This window comes from Aedes aegypti, chromosome 2, assembly GCF_002204515.2.
Source record: "Aedes aegypti strain LVP_AGWG chromosome 2, AaegL5.0 Primary Assembly, whole genome shotgun sequence".
NCBI classification, from domain to species: domain Eukaryota; kingdom Metazoa; phylum Arthropoda; class Insecta; order Diptera; family Culicidae; genus Aedes; species Aedes aegypti.
This window is the reverse complement of record NC_035108.1, coordinates 154,527,883-154,550,803: the sequence shown is the minus strand read 5'-3', so window position 1 is coordinate 154,550,803 and position 22,921 is coordinate 154,527,883. Positions and strand designations below refer to the sequence as shown.

At 35.6% G+C, this 22,921-nt stretch overlaps 1 protein-coding gene across 20 annotated transcripts in view; it reads left to right on the top strand.

The window, feature by feature from the left end:
* Positions 1 to 21,053: 21,053 nt before the first annotated feature.
* LOC5569595 (poly(rC)-binding protein 3) overlaps positions 21,054 to 22,921 on the top strand; it is a 441,652-nt gene continuing 439,784 nt past the window's right edge. For 5 of the 20 annotated variants that reach the window (XM_021842842.1, XM_021842841.1, XM_021842844.1 and 2 more), the window contains exon 1: positions 21,055 to 21,221. The gene's annotated coding sequence lies outside the window, so the exon portion shown is untranslated. Of the gene's footprint in view, positions 21,757 to 22,921 lie in introns of all 20 variants that reach the window. The other 15 variants (XM_021842846.1, XM_021842845.1, XM_021842843.1 and 12 more) reach the window with 11 other exon arrangements.

The window sequence follows — 22,921 nt, the reverse complement described above, 5'->3', positions numbered from 1 at the left end:
ATGAAAATATGTTATGTTTCTCAGCCCACAATTCAAGACGATTTAAAATCATTCTTTCCATCAGTTTACGGAGGCACGATAATAAACTAATAGGTCTTCTACTTTCTACTAATGAAGGATTTTTATCAGGTTTAAGTAAACTAACTACTTTAATAGAACGCCATTCCATAGGAAAAATATTCTGAAACAAAATGAATTATATAAAGAAAGTAAATGTAATTTACCATCAATCGGTAATTTTTTTAACACAATAAGTTTAATGTTATCAATGCCAGGAGCAGTGTTGTTAGTAATAGTTAATGCCAATTCCATCTCCTCAATTCAAAATTTATTGCAGAGATCAGGATAATAATTGTAACATTGATGTTTTTTGAATGTGATGGGGGTAGGAACGAAATCTGGACAAATTTTAGAAGCAAATTGATCAATCCAATCTTCTGAATATTCCAAAATAGATGTAGAAGGAATATTATAATTCCTTAAATTTCGAGCAACTGCCCATAATTTAGTTAATGATGTTTCAGACTCAAGATTTTCAATAAAAGTTTTCCAATAATTTCTTTTTTTAAATTTTATAACTCGAGTAAACTGAGCTTCAGTTTTACAATAGAAAATATAGTGATCCCTAGATCCAGATTTTCGAAATTTTTTGAATGCATTTGATTTATTTTTAAGTGCTAAAGTACAATCATGATCCCACCAAAAACAAGGAGGTCTTTTTTTAGAAGGACCTAAAAATATTTTTTTGCTCTGAGATTTATGTAAACATTGAATTAACATTTTTGAAAAACTGTTATAATTTTGAAGAGGTGGAAGCGAATTATCAAAATTGATAAGAGCTGAAGAAACTAAGTCTGAACATTTATTCCAATCAACATTTTTAGTGAAATCATGAACAAAAGGTTCATGCTGAAACTGATCACGCGAAGGATCATGAATTGATATTTTAATAGGTAAATGATCACTACCATTTGGATCATTAATGATGGACCAAGACAATTATGGACAAATTATTTGAACAAAGCGACAAATCTATACAAGAATGATTAGCAGGAGGGACCGCAACTCTAATGAAAGATACATCATTCAGAATATTTAAATTTAATTAATCAATTAGATTCATAACTAGTTCACCTCTACCATCAGTTATGTCACTACCCCAAGCTAAATTATGAGCATTTAGGTCACCAAGTACATAAAATGGCGAAGGAACATTATTCAATATTGTTCTGAGGTTTTGTAAGCTAAATTTTGCTTGGGGAGGAATATACAAACATACAATTGAAAATTCCAAACCTTTATGTTTGACTAAAATAGCCAATTGGCGAATCAACAATAAAATTCAAAAATTTAAATTCAATGTTTTCACGAATCCCGATCATAACACCCCCATAAGCTATGTTACGATCTTTACGAATTATATTGAATGAAAGAATTCGAAAAAATTTAGTATCAATCAACCATGTTTCATTTAAACAAAATATGTCAATATCAAAATTTGCTATTAAAGCTTTAAGTCTATCAATTTTTGGAATGACACTACGACAATTCCATTGTAAAATATTCAAGTTACTATTTTTGAATGAAGCCATTAGGAACAAAACAAGGAACTAATGAGGGGTCCAAATGAATTCAATTTTTCAAGAATTTTTGCTAAAAAGGGTAAACATTTTTCAATGATTTTTTTCCAAAAATCATTCAATCCCAAAAAATTCACAATATCTTCCAAAATATTCAAAATACTACCCTCATCACCATCATGCTCATAATTATGAGATTTATTATTGTTCTTGTTAAAGTCATTATGATTACCAGAAAAACCAGGAGTAGTTTTCTGAAAACCAGGAATGTTTTGAGTTGAGCTTGAAAATTTGATTGGAGGAAAATTCTGATCATAAGAAGTTGAAGGTTGTGGATTTAAATTATGGTTATGGTTATTTGATTTATTTATTCTTTTTCTTTTAATAGGTGGTTTATATACAAAATTATTAGGTTCCTCATTCAAATTAAGGTCATTGTTTTGAGATAAAGGTTCAAACATATTCAAACACATCAGAAGTTTTAATAACTTCCGAATAAGATGATTTATTTTTATTTTTTATTTTTAGATTGAATTGTTTCTGATGTGCTATATAAACCGAACATTCTTTCAAAAATTCATGCTTTTTGCCACAATAAATGCAACTATCAGATTGTTTTTTACATTCAGATGGAGAATGTACCCCACCACATTTTAAACATTTTGGTTTATTGGAGCAAAAATGTGATGTATGGCCAAAAAGAAGGCAACGATCACAATGCATGATTTTGGGTAAAAGAGCCTAACGCGATATTTAACATTATCAATGTCCACATAATCAGGAAGGACAGATCCTGAAAATGTTAATTTTATACAATTCGAATGAGTATATGAGGAACCTTTATCGGAAAAAAGTAATTTAGATAACCGAACACATTCTAAAATTTTTACAGGGGAAATCGTTTTATTTTTGAATACACCAGAGCCATAATTTAAAACATCCTCACAATCTAATGACTCGTCATAAATAATACCATTTATTTCACATGAGTCGCATGGAGCATAGACTCGATGTGAATTATAAAACAATTTGGACTCTAATAACGCATTAGCGTCCTCACGAGATCCAAAAACGACCCGCAATTTGTCAAGAGAAATCTTTTTGATTTCTTTGACAGATTTATATAATTTATAAACTTCTGACGAAATTAAAAGAACGTTAATAGGTTTTTCTTTTTTACGGAAAAACACAACAAAAGGACCAAGATATGTAGAAGGATAGGTTTTAATGCGAATGGGTTTAACCGTAGATAAAGATTTGTCAGAATCTGTATCTACTACAGAAACTATATCCCCGTCAGTTTCCATAATAGAAAAATGACGGGGACGAAATTCAACTAAGCAAACACCGAAAAAATAATAAAATGAAACACTAATCTAACTAAAAATGAAAACAAATACTTAACAAACGCCAATAAACTTCAGTGACACCAGCAACAGCACTCAAAAACGACAAACGGCTTGTATCACCAACAATAACCAGGAGTCTTGCGATTTGAAGTTTTACAGCACACTTATTCCTCTGTTTACGCAATTCTAATCAGCAACCAACACGCAAAAGCAATCACCTTCAAAGGACAATACTTCGGGGTAAAAATTCACCTGAAACGAAAAAAAATGACAAGCGCAGAAAAAAAGACCTGTAACCCGGTCAAGGCCTACTTACCGAAGATGAGACATACTTTATACCAGCCATAAACTTATGTTTACAGATAACTTACTAATTTTTCATCATAAAATTGCTCAAAGCTCAAAAATAGGAGTTTTTTACAAAACTAAGTGAAAATGTGAAATGTTGGTGACTTTTATCGCACGATCGGACCAATTTCGCTAATTTTGAAGATAATATATGGATTTGGGGTAATTTGTAAATTTCTCTGCGAGCTTACATGGGTCGAACTTTTGCCCCGCTGATTAAAACTTTTGCCACACTATGGGCCAATAAATGATTCCAAGCAATTATGTAGTAACTAATACACCTCACAGTATCCTTATGATGCCTAAAAAACGCCCTTAAATAAAAAATCAAAGTAGATTTGATCATTATTAATTTCCATGCAATTAAATTTTGACCAAAAAATATATATTTTTTCCAAATCTCAATCGATTCTTATGATATTTGTAGTGAAAGTGTCTTACTTGACCACTGTGGCATTTATAAGCATTGATTTGAATTAAGCTAGAAATCTTAAAAAGAAAATCTGGTCCACTCGAACTTTTGCTCCACTCTTTTTAGTAATGTTCAATTTTGAGCTACTAAAAATCGAAAAATAAATCCGATCGGCCTTTAAACATAAATGTGCGACTGCGAAATACATATTTACTGGAAAAAAAAGATGAGCTCATGCTTGAAAACAATTAGTTTTTATACAGTAGATTGACAAAGATGTAAGTAAAGGTCACCTAACAAACGGCTGTTTCATTGGACTTGGTAGAAAATCTATTGGTCTCGAGATGAACTAGCCCAGGGCTAAAAAATGTTGCGTAGGAAAAATAAATAAAAGTAAATAATAAAACGTCATATTATAAACACTTATAGCAGAATTGAAAGCGTGTCTAAAAATAATCTTCAGTATGAACAAAGTTTTACGTTTGTTCTACAGAAACAAATAGTAACATGGTTTTATTATCTTTTCAATCTAAAAACTTCAGAAAATTGGTGTCAATATAACATTGAAAAAAAAATGTTGCGACATCTACGACTTTACACGGTTCAATGCTTCAACTGCTTCACTGTCGTCTACTTACCAGAGTTCAGATCTATTCCCGACGTCTCGGAGACAAATTTATCTAATGACTCACAAATTGAACATTTAAAAGTTCGCGAAAAATGTATACCTACAAACTTAAGTTTACTTGCCGCACCATTGTTTATTTTTGAGATTTTTTTTTGAAGGACTTTACCATAACTCTCATACACAAACATTTCCCAGTAACAACGATTCGTTCTAGATAATTGATCACAAAATATCGCAGCTTGATTCAAAATATGAAGAGATTTTGGTTTTCTAATTAGCAATACCACTAAAAATGGATCAAGCCAGTTCTACTAATTTTAAAACATGCTTCAATAAACTTCAATATCGGGAAAAGGCAAAAAGGAAACAGTATGGCAGTATGTGACGTTTTAAAATTACATATTGCTATTGCCTATCGAACAATGATCATCCAGAAATTTATATTCAAAATGCATTTAACGCATCATAATGTTTGATACTGAAAACTAGTTTTAACTATATTTTCATTTCTTCTCTATTTTTTTTCGGGGGGCCAAGCCCATGATTCGGGCCCCTCCCTATTTATGCCAATGGTTGAGTGGTCGAATGTACATGGCGGAATGCCAACTGTTCATTAGCAAAAATTGAATTTTCGTTGATGTCGACCATCATTCTGTTCAAAAAACCGTTTCAAAAAGTTTACTGATGGAAGAAAGCAAACTGATTGGACGATAGCTAGGAGCTTCTGCAGGATTTTTGTCTGGTTTTGAAATTGGTACAACTTTGGCATTTTTCTATTTGTCAGGAAAATATGCCAACTGAAAACATTTGTTAAATATATCAACTAAAAATGGTAAGCTACTTTCTGGAAGTTTCTTGATGAGGATGTAGAAAATACCATCATCGCCAGGGGATTTAATATTTTTGATTTTTTTAATAATAGTTCTCACTTCTTCCAAATCAGTCTCCAAGAAATTTTCGAAAACGTTCTTTCGATTAAGAATGTTTTCGAAATCCTGAGTGACTTGATTTTCAATTGAACTAGTAACTCCTGAATTGAAATTGTGCGCGCTCTCAAACTGCATAGCTAGCAAGTTTTTTAAATTTTTTCGCAATTAGTTAATGTTAATTTGTTTTACTCATTCAATGTCGATATTGGCTTTTGAGGTTGTTTTCAAAATATAATTTTCAAAAGGCTTTAGAGCCGGGGTTTAGTTGATAAATTTTATTTTCACAATTTTTGTTTCTTAATCGTGAAAATCATTTTTTTTATTTCTTTCTGCAGATCCTGCCATATAATTTACATAGCAGGACCAAGAGTGCGTTGAAATTGCCTTCTTCTTACGTTTTTAAAACGGATCAAGAGTTCAAGATCATCGTCTTTAATCACGGATTGAAATTATTCTTCACATTATGGTATTTCAATGCTTCAATGGCTTCAACAATGGAATTTGTTAAAGTCTCAAAAGCATTGTCAATATCTAGTTTTGTTTGTAAAGAATCAAGATTACTATCAATATGTTTCATATGCATTCTAAATGGCACGAAAATAATTGAAAGTAGAGCTGATAAGGAGTGAATATCAGCAATAAATTAATGGTTTTTAATGCACGTCTCTATCCCAGTGTGCAACCATCATCGCCACGCCGGTATCACGAACGCCGTACACGCTTTACCGCTATCTTGATTCGGTTTCATTCATTCAAATTTTTCCCGTCCCGAGTGAGAAAACAATACTGGGTCTCGTCTAAACAACCCTGCTTCGTTCGGGCAAATTTTTATACAAGTCATAACCTTTCTCTTTCGCTCCTATGGAACGCGAGGGACGCTTGCTCCTCGAAATGTCAAAGTGTCGCTTGCTTGTGTTCAGCATCGGCGAATGATTCGATCTGTGTGCGTGCGGCTGAGCGTCGTCGGTCGTCTTCAATCAAAAATGCGATGTGATGCTGATGCGGCTCGATTCCCCGTGTGGTGTGCTTATAAATATACATAACGGTGTGTACAAGCAAGTACACGATGCTTATGTGTTGGGAGTCGCGTTTCGCAAGATGCTGGCTGGCTGGCTGCTGCTTTGCTTCATATCACTTCGCTTCACAAGTCGCACGCAGGACAAAATCTGCAAACTCTTTTCCGTTCTAAATTCGGAGATTCGCTTAGGGTGGCTCGTCATTCACAATAATGTTTTTTTTATGAAATTCAAAGAAATTCGGAATAATAGGAGGTGACAGTGTCTATTTGAGAAAACAAATTGTACCAATACGGTATACGTCGATTTAGTGAACATTTTGATTTCAGAATTATCTATAAAATCGAAGCAAATTTATCATCTCATTTTTGTTTTCTGTTCAGTTCAATCACAGACAAACAGACGTAACACTCTCATCATTGCCCATCGACCACCTTTCTAACGATCGATTCAAAAATATGGTAGGTGGCCAATCCGCCACCCGCAGCGCTCGCATCGTTTTTGTTCGCGTTTGACGTTTACACACTACCGCCATCTGTTGGCCTGTCGGCCAAACACGCTAGTTTTAGCATTGGGCGTACATGTGCTCGTGACTATGATTTTGATCGAGATTTGCTCTAAGTGTTACGTCTGTTTGTCTGTGGTTCAATGGTAATAAAAATGCATGTTTATTAAGCATAATCATTCATGATCATACAATTCGTATAATCAATAATCAAATAATAATCAGAGAGAATAATCAAAGTTGCACAAGGAACCAAGAGATGTAGCTTGGGAGTAGCTTTCCATCTTCAATGTACACTTTCAAGAACTCTAAACATTAAAAAATCAATAGCGGCGCTCTCAAGAGCACAAATCTAGAGTACCAGACAGCGGTTCAAGCTGAAAATCTTGTCAATTGGTCACCACACCGAGTGAGCTCCCGAAAATCTGAGGCTTGGCTTCGATGCATCTTCACCTTTTGCTTGGGCTTTAACGAACCACTGCTCATCAGAACGCGTACAGTTTAAACCGTTTTATTTCCACTGTAGACACTTTTTCAAAAACTACACCAGCCGAATCTAATAATTTGCGAAGACTATACAAACGTGACAAATTAATTTTCAACACATCCGTTCGCGCGCGCTATCTACTGCGATCTGGCTGTTAATAAAAATGCATGTTTATTGCTGTAAAACTAATAACCGATACCAAAATCAGCGTTCCAAGGCAGGCTGGCCACTTTTGAAGTAATGCATTCTAATACATAGGTATTAGATTTTTCATTTGAGTTACGAAGAAAACGACAGAATTTCAATGATTTTGTTTAACTTAATTATTTATATCAATTGTATTGTAATTATATCAAAACCTTAAGGTTCAAGCGCCATCTGGTATAACAGAGCCGAACTCATTTGGAATTTCGTTACAATTTCGTCAAATTCCTTATCTTTCATAATCTAAATATTTTTAATGTATAGGGAACCGTGCGCGAATCATTGGAGAAAAATCTGTATCTCTAGAAGAACCCGTAGAAAAACTCATGGTAAAACTCTAAGGGTTCATTCACAAATTGCATAACGCCGAAAATGACCATTTTTGACAAACACCTACCCCCTTTGCGCTTTTTGTATGTATAGTTTTTAAATTTGTATAAACTGTAACAGAATGAAGACACCCACCCACCCCCTTCAGTGTTATGAAATTTGAAAATAGGCCCAAAGGGGAAGTTCTGAAAAAAATAATCACTATTTACAAATTTTTGTTATGTTATCCTCTGGAATTCAAATATTGTTAAATAAATTTCGACGCAATCAGTTCTTAACTGATGTTTTTTTTATGAAATAACATTAAACATTTTACAAAATTAGTTTTAATATAAAAAAATAAAATGAAGTACTGGAGCGAATTTGATCACCATATAAGAAAGCAGGTTTAGGTATAGGTTATTTTACTGCAAAGTTGAGCTTTGTATAGCTGCATACGCCTAAATGTAGACAATGTCCCCTGGAATAATAACTTTATCAAAGAATAAACGGTATTATGAGCAAAAATCTATGCTTATTTAATTATATGATTTCAAAAATTAAATCACTGGTCAATACTTAATCCTATACAACAATTCTACACTTGAAATTTGCATATAGGCTCAGCACCAGCGTATTGTTAAGTATCTACATTTCCAACAATATTGCTTACACCTTCAAAAATTGTATGCAAAACTGGCCCTAATAAAAATGATAATAGTTAAAAATCATCATTTGCATCATTTAAATGAAATTATCCCCCCGGATTACGGTACCGAAATAATTACAGTGGGCTTGTCTAAAAAATCCTAAGGAATGATGCATAACCGTTAGAGCAATCTGTTGAGATATCCTTGCTGGACTAGATTGTGTTGCTATAAAGGGATTCATCGACAAAACTCTGGAAAAGTTTTTGGATTAGACCTATAAAATCCAACACCGATAAATTCGAAATTCTGTGATTTTCGAATAATAACAATAGACATAGTTGTAACCTGGGAAGGAAGCACAGATACTACACACGAAATATAGAACAACGTTTGTTTGAACTGCAAGATTACTCCAGCTTGCCAACAACAATCAAGACAGGCTTGGGGAAAATCGCTAGTTTTCTTTTGTTGTGCACTTTCGATCTTTCCTGCCAAACATGGAAAAAGGGCCACAGTTTTCTATGCACTAAATATTCATTTTCATTGGAAAAAGTAAAACGATGCGTTTTTCAATGCTTTATATTCAATCAGATTTAAAGGTGCTCACGTGACATTACTTGCATTATGCGCATGAATTGATTTTAATTAGATTTTTGTCACTTTTGATGAAATGCGAAAATGTGTTTTAATCAGTTACGCGCTTTTTCCATGTTAGTCCAATGTTCGATATCTGGGCTCACAATGACAGTTCGTGACAGCGGAATCCTGGCTCACTATGACGTATAGAAATTTTGTATTGGTTTCTCCCTCCCAGGTTGTAACAATATTGCATGCGATAAATTGCAATACATGAAAAGTTATCGTTCATTTATGTTACGATACCTAAAAGTGGTTTGCTGATTAAGACAAACCCAAATACAAATCGAATATGTTTGAATCGAATGATAAAAAGGCTCTGACGACGTCGTACTGAAGTCTCCATATGTAGAATATATTACCAACCATGGGTAGGACAAACGTTCCAGAGGAGGAAGAAATAACTCACAATAACATACCAATACAATATTTGGTATCATACCATAATTAGGTATTGTTCAGCAGTCAACACCTCGATTTGGCACTGTTTTGGTATTAGAAAAACTGTTTATAAAATCAAAAATACTTCATTTTTCATACTAGCTATTGAGGACTACTTAAGGTATTGAACTACTATTGAAAAATTTCACTTTTATATGAAAATCCATCCCGTATTATTTAGGTATTACAATACCTGATCTAATTATCAGTTTGGTGTTAGTAGAACATGCATGAGATATTATTTGAAGTATTTAACCTCTTATGCAGGGCTCATTCATACCTAATTGAGGTTGTGAGTATTGGCAATTATCTGGTATGCTATACCTCAGTTTGATATTCAGTAGCACTTTTCTTCTGCTCAGGTTGGCAAATATTTTGTGCACAGTGCAATTAAGAAAACTTTTAACCCTATGGAATCCTAGGCGGAATTTGAGGGGCCTAAACACGGAGGGGTATAAGTGACATTTTGGTCGGTTTTGAGTTGCGTATATAAAAAAATACTGTTCCCAAGCTTTCTACAGATATCTTCAGGTGATTTTTACGCTTAACAGATAAAATAACATAATTCTTGGAATTGTTAAATAAATTAACTAATAATTAACAACTCATTGAACAAATTTGACAAAAATAACCTACTATAACAATCGGTGAGGTTGGTCTGCTTTCTTCATCTATTTCTAGATAACAAATGGATAAACAGCAACAGTTCTGTAAATTCATGATTTTTTTTTCTTTGCGCTGCTGTGACCCGGCTAATTGCAAAGTTTTCGTGAGGAACTGAAGATTTTTGAAATTTTTCATTGCACAGAAACTCGTCCAAATAATTGGATGGAATTACTTCAACAGTTCTGCAAAAAAATCTCAGAAAATCTTCATAATCTGCTCCAAATATTTTTATGAACGATGCCACAACATGTCAGTGGAAATTTAATCCAATTATTTTTTAGGAACGAACTAAAAACTAATTCCAGGAATTCCATGGGAATTCTGAATCAGCCCAGAACTTCTAGAGACTGAACTGTGGTTCGAAGACGACCAAAACGGTAAAGGTATTTTTTTTCCCGAATTCCTTAACATATTGGTGGTTTGAATCCAAAGTTTGAGGCAGATTCATTGAATATTGAAATTTATTAATCTCTCTGAGTGGACCGTGAACATTATTTTTCAAGAAATTTAATAATTGCAATCCGTAATTCACCAGCTGTGTATGATTTTAAAGAGAGTTCAAACCACCATAGTATCTTCAGAGAAGTTGTTTGTAGATACATAAAGTACACCTGAGTTGAAAAAAAAATCATTGAATTTATACAAAGTAAATTTAGGCAACAAATTTGTAACAATGAGAACGGTATGAGAACTCCTGCTCAGGGCAGGCCAAACAGTTCAGTAGGAACTTCTTATCCACAACATTGACCCAAACGACGCGACGCAAATTAACCAAACCAAAATTCAAAAAAAAAATATATAATAGCGGAGGGAATTTTTAAAATTATGTTGAACTATTTAAACTCTCAACAATACTGAGCGATAGTCTTACGATGAATTAGAGCTCGAACAAATTCATAAGTGATTGAAAAAATAAACGAACACGGTCTGATAGAGTGGATTATCAAACTCGAAGTAATTATTAACTTTATTTAAAATTCTACGGACCGAAAAAAAATTGCTTTTAAATAGTAAACTTAATGAGCTTTACATATTTCAATTTCTTATTCAATTGGATTCTCAAATTTCGATTCTGAATCAAATAATACTGGCTACGGACCGTGTGACGTCACATTCGAGCTATCTATATTCGTTTTCAAAAACTTCATACGTTGCGCGAACGGATCTCAATTAAAAGGTCTGAACTTAACTTTTGCTGCGGCGCTGCTCCCGCGCCGAACGATGTCGAGCAGTTCGAAGCCAGGATCCAATCCAATGAGAATATATACCGAGGTGAGGAAGACGACATTTAGTGTGCGTGACATCTGTGTACGGTGCAAAATGTTTCACAACTACAAGCGGGCGAGCTCCCATAAGAAGCCGTGTAAATTAGTGACGTAGTTATTTTTGTTTACGTTTTTTCTCTTTACTAATACATAGCCATTGCTTCTTCTTCCACACCTTAGTATATATTCTCATTGGATCCAATCCGATGAACCAGGCGTTTGCTCACGGCATCACATGGGCCAACTCGTGCATGGGTAAAGTGAGGTAAATGCGTCCTCACGCTTGGTGGAGATTCGAGCAGGTGTTGCGTAGCTCGCTACCACACGTCTTGGCGCGACGAGTTCGACTTCCTTGGCTCACCGTACTCACCACAGTCGTCGAGCACGTGGTTGACTCGGGAAAACGGATGCTCGACTATTTGAACGCTGGTTCCGGTCTCGGCTTCACTAGGAAGAATCCCAAATAAACTACCCACGTTGGATGGGCTAGGCCTGTTCAACGCAGTCAGAATTATTAGCACATGGCTTCGGTCAATTGGCTCTCCAGCTTTCCTGATTTTTTTCACAAATATTTCTCAATATTCAAGCTTTCTCAAAAAAAATTCTATCAACTCACTAAATTCACTAAAAGTATTCAAAAATTAAGTAAAAATATTTGAAACTAAGAAAAGCACCGCGCATTTACTCCGAATTTAGTATTACTATTGATCACAAACTACTTTTAGTTCACTAAGCTTTCCAAAATTTTACGTCTTAATGATTTGAATACTCCACCAGAAATGGGCGTTTAACCACGAGTCGAATTGGCTAGAGCTCAAAATCCAATGCGCAATAACTATCTTCTATTGTGCTTTTGAGTTCTTTTTAAATTCAGTTTTCTAGAGAGAGAGGCAGTAATTTTCCATGGGGCAGGACACTAGATCCAGTATTAAAATATTAATATTTATTAATGATATTAATATTGATATTGAGAAGATTATCAAGTATGCATGGAGCTTTGCTGTTTGCCTGTTGCCGGAGTTGCCAAGGTAAATTGATTATTTATGTGAAAAAACAAGTTGTGTTTATCGTCAGATCGTCTGAGCACAGACAAACAGACGTCACACTCTCATCATTGTCCATCGACCAGCTTTTTAACGGTCGATTCAAATATATTGTAGGTGGTCAATCCACCACCCGCAGCGCTCGCGTCGTTTTTGTTCGCGTTTGACGTTTGCTCACTACCACCACCTATTGGCTCACCGGCCAAACACACTGATTTTAGCATTGGACGTACATGTCCTTGTAACTATGATTTTTATCCAGATTTGTTCTAAGTGTTACGTCTGTTTGTCTGTGGTCTGAGCAAAATATATGAGAAATCCGTCCGATGCAACATAGACCACACTGTTTGATGCCAACATCCATCTACCCGGCTAGAAGGAGGCTGGCACCTTGTACGATGCATCACATTCAGTGAAGCTCCATTGTCATCAATGCCCCGCATCTTTCTACGGGCCATCCCGCAACTCGATTCCGATGCAATTTGTCTCCTATGGTATGTCAGATCCGCAAGACATACAATCCACGATCTCTAGCCTCTTGTTTATAAACCCCCACCATTGACTTAAATTCAAGACACTTCTGTCAGATGTCTTTAGGAAAATCGTAGGTAACTCGATGATATCATAAAAATAATATATATTGATCCGTATTAACGGATATTAATACCAATATTAATGAGTGTCCTGCCCCATGGCCATACCTTTCATTTTCCAAAATGGTTTGATGAATTCGCCTAAATGTATGCATCAATAGCTCATTGCTCGAAACCCGATGTTACTAAAGCTTCTCATATCGAAATATTTCAAAGAGGTTGACGACTTCAGATGTAGGTAGCTTATTGTCGCTATGAAACGCTTTGGGTACACACAAAACATAAATCACGGAAACGGATAAATATTTAAGGTTAGAAATTCTTCCAAAAATATAATATTTTTTATAAAAATATCCCAAGGCATTAGTTGCCCGTGAATGCCCGCGATGAGAATAAGTTTATTCGAAAGCTAAAAACAACACAGCTAAAAAAATGTTGTAAATTTAAGTTTATTTTCATGCACATATTTGGAGCATCAAAATTAACCTAAATTTCAACGACTAATCCATTATTTTTCAATCGAATTCACTCTAAATTTACGCGATCATGTAATATTCAACCATTTCTAGTTGAAAATTAAATGTATATTCATTTAAGTTTACATGATGCTGTAATAACACACGAATTTGATTTATTTTTACATTAGACTTCAGTTTACATCACATTGAAAATTAAATATTTTTTTCTGTGAAGAGCTTTCAAGTAGGGTACACATTATTTTGCGAAAACTTGCGATAAGCCACTTTTAACGTGTTTGAAAGTGTACGAAGTGCAATTCTAATTAAATAATCACTAAACTTTTTTATTAAATTTAGGGTAGGAATTATTAAAGTTTGTTTAAGAGAAAAAAAACTACTAATTGAACTTTTTGCAAAAAAAAAATAATTAAATACTAAAGAGGATCGCAGCAGTCTGTGAGCGCGAGTGGGCGTGAAAAAAAATTTCGGCTGTCATTTTTTTTTGTGTAGTAAAAGTTTTAAAAAGAAATTATTTGGCCAGTGCTCTCTACATGAGTGTGATTTGTTGTGAATGGTGTTATCGGTGTAATTTAAGCTTTGAAGGACGAGTAGATCGGTTTCCGGAGAAGCAATGTGTTGTGGTGTGCCGTGGGGACGTTCGGTTTCTTGCTAGGGAAATAATGCTACCTGAGCCTAACGGTTGGCGTACGTGGTAATACGAACCACTGTTGGAAATGGATTGGTCATCTTACCAGCTATAACCAATTGGGAGATCCGGTGAGTTTGTTCCAAATTATTATTATCAGAATATTGTTCGCAATAGTTGAATTTTGATAGGTAAGTGCCGCGGGAACGATTTGTTTTTTTTTTTGTGATATACATCGTCGGTTCGGGATCACGGATAATCGAATGATTCGCGTGTGGGTGGGAATATGTTTTGTATTTGCCACTATTTCCACATTTTCTCCGTTTTTGAGCTTTTTTAGTTTAAACATAAAGTGGCGCGTTCTTCATACTATTTTTTTTTAGAGTTGTCGCCATTTCTTTAAGGTGAAGATGAATCGAAGCCAAAGTAAAAATTTTCAAGAGCACGGATCTGGAGAGCCAAGCACCCGTTTGAGCTGAAAACCTAATCGATTGGTCACCACCAGCTAGTGACCAATCGATTAGGTTTTCAACTTAATCGGATGCTTGGTTCTCCAGATCCGTGCTCTTGAAAATTTGAACTTTGGCTTCGATTCATCTTCACCTTAAAATAAGTTGGATACGTTTTTTTTTGTTTCTAATGTTTATTTTCCGAATAGTTTAGGTTTGTAGATCTTACGCCTAGCGGTTTTCTGTTTTTTTTGTCTTCTAGTCTTTTCCTCCGATGACCCTTGAGGGATCGGTTCTGCTTTTAAATCATTAATAAGCAGATACACACACTTGATTCGTCGCAAACATAATCATTTAAAACGGAAAGTACTCTGCGGAATCTAATTAATCATATATTTTAAATACGACAATTATCTTCTCTTTGATTACCGGTATTCAAAAGATTAAATTCAAAACGTTTAAACAATAAATGCCATGGGTCTATCGCTAGCTTTCAAAGCGTATCCTGACTTTTTTTCCTCTCCCAACCCCCACCTCCGTAGCACTTATGAGGGTGTCGCTGAGTCGGTGGCCTCTCATTAAGTAAGTGCTGCATCAACATTTCCTTCCCCTATCCCAAGTTACGGTAAAGATGGGCGTGGCCAGGAATAGCGATATTTATGGTTTTGGTCTTCTTGTTTGGATTGGATCAAGGAATATTCCCCATCCTTGTTCTTGAAAGCAGTCCGAATGAGATTATCAAAAAGAAACATAAATGTTGCTAGTATCCAATCTACGAAGTATACCGTAACTACGCTAACGCTAACGCTAACGCTAACGCTAACGCTAAAAAAAATAATTAAATACTAAAATCACTAGTAAGGCGATCAAATACCTTTAAACTCTAATATGTTGCTTATCTTGACAAATAGGCCTATTTCGTCTGCGACTTCCAGACTTCTTCAGAGTCAAGTGCTCGACCTGATTTCAGTTAGCTATTTTTAGCGCCTAGAGAAATTAAGATGGCAATGGTAAAGTTTATTTACACAAAGCAAAATCAGTCTGAAATGATTAATCTAATTTCATGATAAGTTTTAGTTTGTTCAAAACTTCAATTTGAATGATTCATTGACTTAAATTGAAATTCATTTATTTTCTAAACTATATTTTTTACTCGTTAATTATTTTATTGATATGTATTTTTTATAAACCTAATATTCATTAGAAAAATGGTCCTTTGTGTAAATATACTTAAAACATTCTTCTGAATACTATGCACTTGTAAAAATAATTGTACATCTCCATGTGTTGGCTAAAAAAGCTTTGCAGTTGTTGAATATAAAATACCAGTGTTGTCTGTCTGTCAGTAACGCTTTGAAATGTTTCATCGAAAAGTTTTACTGTGCGCTACAATAGCAATTTTAGAGCACTAAAATAGTCAATATCAATACTAGAGCATTATAATTGCTTATTTAGAGCACTACAACAGCTTTTTCTCTTCTTCTTTCTGGCGATACGTCCCCACTGGGACAGAGCCTGCTTCTCAGCTTAGTGTTCTTACGAGCACTTCCACAGTTATTAACTGAGAGCTTACTATGCCAATGACCATTTTTGCATGCGTATATCGTGTGGCAGGTACGAAGATACTCTATGCCCTGGGAAGTCGAGAAAATTTCCAACCCGAAAAGATCCTCGACCAATGGGATTCGAACCCACGACCCTCAGCTTGGTCTTGCTGAATAGCTGCGCGTTTACCGCTACGGCTATCTGGGCCCTACAACAGCTATATGATACAATATTCTGGAGTCTTCTGGAACATTATTCTTCCCAATTTGTACAATATTCTCGAACTTTCATCATTGTCGTTTTCGTTTTTAGGAACTTAATAGATGATCAAAACCTAAACAACTCTACTTCAAGTAGTTTGTAGTTTGGACGGATTTAATTTGGGTTGCGGTTGAATATGATTCATAACGGTGTTTGCCAATTCCAAGCCAGGTTCAAAGACGAATTCGACGTAAGCAAAAGCCAGATAATAAGATAAATTAGCAACAAATTTTCGAGTTTTTTTTTTATTTACAGTCAATCCGACATGAGTCGATGTGATATCGACTCATGGAAGCATACTGAAACCAAAATGTTATGGCTACAATGATGGTCCCTTAACCTTCCAGTCGTCGCGTGGTTGACCACCGTCAGAACCACCACGCTGCTGTTGTGATCGAAAAGCGAGGTTTTTTCACCAGTGTTGCACAAAATATAACAGCGCGACGACTGAAATGTTAAAACATATTTCCAAAGCATTCCTCTACCATGACTTGATATTTCCTCCCTACAGTGATTTTGAAAGATCACAATATATCACAGTAGACTGGCCCTTTAACAAAAAAGTTGTTAAACTCAACGGGGCACCCCCTAGATATGAGCCTTAGGGTAAGAGAAACGCTCTCTCAAAATTTCAACTCAATTGGTTGCTCCACCAGTTGGCGCAATCGATTTGAAGTTTGTATGGGATATTCGTAGGGGCCCAGATAGCCCTAGCGGTAAACGCGCAGCTATTCAGCAAGACCAAGCTAAGGGTCGTGGGTTCGAATCCCACCGGTCGAGAATCTTTTCGTGTTGGTATCTTAGTACCTGCCACACAATATACGCATGCAAAAATGGTCATTGGCATAGTAAGCTCTCAGTTAATAACTGTGGAAGTGCTCATAAGAACACTAAGCTGAGAAGCAGGCTCTGTTCCAATAGGGACGTAACGCCAGAAAGAAGAAGAAGATAAGATATTCGTCTCAAATATATTGACAATTGATCCTATGTCACTGTTTCGTTCCGTATACTAATTGTTTGCGTTCAAATAAGCCCAGAATAACAAATACACTAGTTGATACCCTAATGAACATAATTGCAGAAGGTTGTATCTGGATTTAATCTCATTTTCATTACTCTTTCAGTTGTTGAAAGTTAGGTTTAGATCAGCACTCCCGTACAGTCACTTATATGCATGCGACATGTGCCTCAGCTCGCCCAGCGTCATAGGTGGCTATGATGCGCTTAGTTGCTACCTCCAAGCTATGTTGAAGAAATACAAGCAGTATTGCATGATATACTTTAGATGGTTAAAACACCAATTTTATTAAGTTTGATCATAATACAATCTACCACAATATTCTTCGCTATTACATCAAGTAGTGTTTTTGAAATTCTGGGTCCAATTGAACGCGATCAAAAATTTCCCTGAACCAAACAGTAGATGATGTTCTGTTGCTAATATGTTTGAGCTGAAAATCCCATATTAACATCAATTCAAATGCGCTAGATCATGGAACGATCAAATGAGCTTAATTTTTCAGAAAGGCTTCCTCTAACTCCAAGAAATAATCCCGAGGGGTGGAATCATACAACTTTATTTTTCTCCCATACTGAGCTGGGCCAGTCTAATATTACAGTAATATTCGGGAATTTTCGGTAAGAATATTTTACAGTTTATAGACTTTTCTGGAATTTTTGAAATATTTCACAGCATAAGAAACACTACAACAGCATTTAAATGCTATAATTATTTCAGATTACAACATTACAATAGGCCAGGGGAAGTGGTTCATCTAGAGTAAATTTATAACAGAGAAAAAGTAGATTTTGTATGAAAATTGACAAGGAAATGAATGACAAGTTCATCCACTTCTCCAGGCCTATAGCATTAAGGCCACGTGGTCGATTTAGTATGTTCAGAGCATACATTTAGGCGATTTTGCGGTCATTATTATCATGCAAAGATTATACATAGCTTTTCGCTATATAATTTCGTTGAAACGTGGCTAGCCTCGTTGGGTAAGCTAGTAGCAAATAATAATACGGATAGCTGAAATTTATATTGATCTGATGGATACAAGAGATGAAAGATCTGGAAATATTATCTCAAATTATCAGCTGGAACAACATTGGCATGTCATATTTAGATTCTGTGATATTTGACCCATAGCTATGAGCTATTCATTAGATCTGCGAACATCAAATTTTGCTATGGTTCAGAAGCTCCAGGAACAACATTTAAATATTGTCTTCAGATCTCTTATCTCTTATATCAATTGAATCCATATTACGTTTTATTTGTCAGAACTTCGTTCTTACTACCTAATACTTAGCTTAAATGTTTATTTTTATTTTTCACAATAATCCTGGAGGCTGACCATCTTTTTTTCTAAACAGCTATTTATAAAATTTTGAGAAAACATCTGTTATGATTGTATTTTTTAAATTCTATCTATATTGTATCTTATAACCTCTATCTTATTCTTTTTATCATATTCATTTGAACATTGAAATGCATTCGCAACTCAACACGAATTTCGGATATTTGGTTCATTTTATGAAATTTAGTTATAGTGTCTTGCAAGGCTTATTTATTGCCAAACAATGCGTTTGTTAATCGTTATTTTGACCTCTTTAAGGTCAACTGTTTTAATAATATGTCGAAGCTGAATTAGGATTTTATAAAATACTTATTCAGCTCTTTATCATGTTTATGTTAAACATGTGGAAATAGTGAAGCAAGTAAAATGTTAATCCGTCTTCTAAATAAATCTTTATACATACACATTTGTTTGGTGGAATATTGGCTTTTAAGCTGGAGAAACATGTCTTGTTCAGCTCATTAGTAAAACAATCTTGACTAGTCGAGCACGGTAAATGGCTGGGCATGGCGTACCATTGGTACCTCGCATACCTGCTGGAATGAAATAGACCCCTTTGTGTGGTCCTTAGCCTTTTGCCCAGCAACTCGTATCCCAACCTCCTTGCGGTACTGGCCGGGGTATGAGTAACCTTAAGGAAGATCGGGTAACCAATCCCGGTGGGAACTCTGGTCGTATGCTGAAAGGGGGGAATGGTCCTCTGAAAATCTAGGGGCTTGGTGTCAGGCCCTGCAAGCCAATCGTAAAAATTAACAAGCACAGGAACGTAAACAGAATAGGAATTGTTGACGCGGTTTCATTGTAATATCAATGTAATACCAATAAATATATGTAATGACTAGTCGAATCAGAATCTTTGCAAACGTTTAATAAGTGGTGATTCAGCTTTTGTTCATTCCAATGCATTACGCTGAACGTTGGCCTAAGTTTGTGTTTAAAGAGCATCTTCTCAGCTCCAAGTAGTGCAAAAATTGTATTATCTGTCATTACTATTATTAAACAATAATTAAACATACATGCTTATTTGTGGCTCTGAATTGTTAGTTGGGTATTACTGCTTTTAATCATAGATGCAGCCTATGCTAACAATTTCGATATATAATATATGATACGCAGAAAGTAATTTATGGCGTCGCCATGACAAAAATTTCGTTAGAATACTTTGGAACACTTGACTGTGAAAGCGAGCATAGATAAAGCCCAAAGTCTCGCCCTAAAAGCCATATGTACTTAACCAAGTATGTGGCTTGTTGTTACTGGGTAAACGAATGGATCAACACGTTACTTTACAATGCTACGATGAAGATAAGATCCTCCTCTATCTCCCAGTGGTGATGATTTTAATTTTGGTCCTTTCATTAGCTTGAAAACAACGAGCTACACACGCATAACTTCGAAGTTGTTCGAAAAAAAAAAACTACGATATAAAACATTGCAATTTAATCATCTTGGCCACATTAGGATCATCTTCTCTCTGAATGCTTCCAAGGGTGTGTTAGAAGGTATGAAATATGTCTTGTATTATCGCAGTTAGAAGCCGTCTATTCTTTTGTCAAATCGAATTCTTCCTTACAATTGATAACGATGCAACAAATTCACTTTCAGTCGAATACTTGAGTTATGTGGATATTCAAGCGATAGTGACGCAAATGATGAGTTGTATAAACCGTCCAAATTTCTGCAAAATAAAAATAAAATGAAATAGATAATGCTTTAAATGCGTCTCTCAAATTACTAATGACATTGTATGAGATAATATCAATGTTTGTATTGTTACGATTCAAAACAACACACACATTGGAAACATATATGTTAAAAACGTTTAAAACCGCATATACCATACAAAGAATTGTTGAAAACAATATGTTATATTGTAATAATTAAATAATAATAATTATTATAATTGTATTGTTTTTTTGTATACTGTATTATATTGCCGATGTTTTGAATGATACTGTTACAATACGTTATATTGTATTTATTATCCGCGATCTCACTCTCTGGTTAAGTTTACTTATTGCGCAGAGGGCGACTGCAACATGTTACAATGCATTGCAAGATCGAAAAACGTAAGAATTAAAAACTGAATCTCACATGTCGAGATGGAATTTACACCTTCTGCTGAGCCACCCTAGCAATGTGCCGTCTTCGTCGTCACCGCTTGAATGTGTTCGTTCCATCCCTCGAGTACCTAAACTGGTCGAAAATGTGCTGCGGCGCGAGAGTGTATTAGTGACAGCGCGCGTGCGACTCTTGTGTGGTGTGCCATCGCCATCGCGTTCGCTGTCGTCTTCTCTGCCTGGCTAGTTTTGTATTATCTTTGTTTTGAGCTACACGCTTTCCCATAAATTTTCTCTCAATCAGTCTCAGTCAGTCCCAATATAATATCTAGTAAAATATCAAACCACAAGAACACTCACCGGATAGTTTGGTATAGTGTAAGGAAAAAGTGTGTAGTGCTGCTTGTCGGAAAGTGGCCGTAATTATAATTTATAATTCGACGGCGGTTTTCGAGGAGAGGGTTTCTGCTCTGCGGGAAATTCGCGAACCGAACCGAAGGAACGACGGGAAAAAGGATTGATTGATGCCCTTCTTCCCAAAGTGAGGAGTTCCGCGGGTTGTGTTTTGTTAGTGATGGTGGATTTAAAGTTCTGAATTCTGACGGATTGTGAAGCTGGGATGCAGTGGTTTTTCGTGGGGAATTGATAGGAGCCAAAGTTGGTTCTTGAAATTCGAAGGAATATTACGGGTGGATTAATTTAAAGCTGGATAAATCGTGAAGTTCTGTGATACGAGTGGTGCGAATTGCGGATTCTGAAAGGGGGCGGATGAAAATACTTTTCCCCCGTCTGATTTGATAGATTTTCATCTGTAATCCGACGAGACACTCGGCTTTGCACACGGATTGAGGATCATCATCCCACGGGCCGCAAAAAAAAAAACAAGGCAGAAGAAGTGCCCATTCCAATCCCGGTAAGTTTTTGACAGCTTTGCCAAGAGATTTTTGAATCACGGTCGTCGGTGTGCGAGTAAAATCAATCAAAGGAAGCCGGCTCTCCTCTCATTACCAACAGGGGTGGTAGCCGGTCTCGTAAACTTGACTCATTTAGCGGCTTGACTAAATACTATTTTAATGCAAATCACTAGTTTGGATGAGAGGTCTCTGAAAAGTCTAGAGGCAATATAATAATCGCAGTAGGCAGCTCGCGCGAACGAGTGTGTTGAAAATTGATCTGTCACTTTTTTTTATCTTCTCCGCAAATTATTAGATTCGGCTGGTGCAGTTTTTCAAAAACTGTCTATAGCGGAAATAAGTCGGTATATTATGCGTTCTGCTGGGCAGTGCTTCGTTCAAGCCCAAGCAGAAGGTGAAGATGCAGCAGTGTTTTTTAAACTTAGGTTGCATGTATCGCATCACTTACCAAGGTGAATCCTAATCATGCAGCTATGATCCCTCCCCACTAACAAAACTCCTTCCATGACATCCATGGAGATGCAGAGGTGATTTCGGTCTCTACTGATAATGGATGTCACACTAACATTCCTTTCCTTCCCAGATGACCCGGCGCCGTTATTGACTTTTAAATGTTTGGAGTTCTCGAAAGTGTACATTGAAGATGGTAAGCTTCTTCCAAGCTACATCTCTTGGTTCCTTGTGCAACTTCGATTATTCTGGCCAATCGCGGAGTAGCAACTACGAATAGGACGGTCATCGATGCTTATGCTTTAGACATCCTGGGCATTGGAAAACTGATTTTGATTGGAATGAATTATTTTAGTAATCTTCAGAGGACTTTGTCTTGGCGAGTTCGCCAATCATCTTCTAGAATACTATCAAGAACTCATCTAGGGACCTCTCTAGCAATATTTCTAGGGATTTCTCCAAAAATTCTCCTAAGAATTCGCCCACAATTTTTTTTAGCGATTTCTCAAAAGATGCTTAGAAGAATTTCTCCTGAATTTTCTACAAAAAAAAAAAAAAAAATCAAATTTTTGTATGAGCTGTAACGGCAGAGCTTACTCGTTTTTCCTCCCCTAGAGCGTTATGTAATTTGTGGACGGCGCCCTATAGTATTTTCTACAGAATTTACTCTAACAACTTTCACTGGTATTATTCGAGGTTTTCCTCCAGTTATTA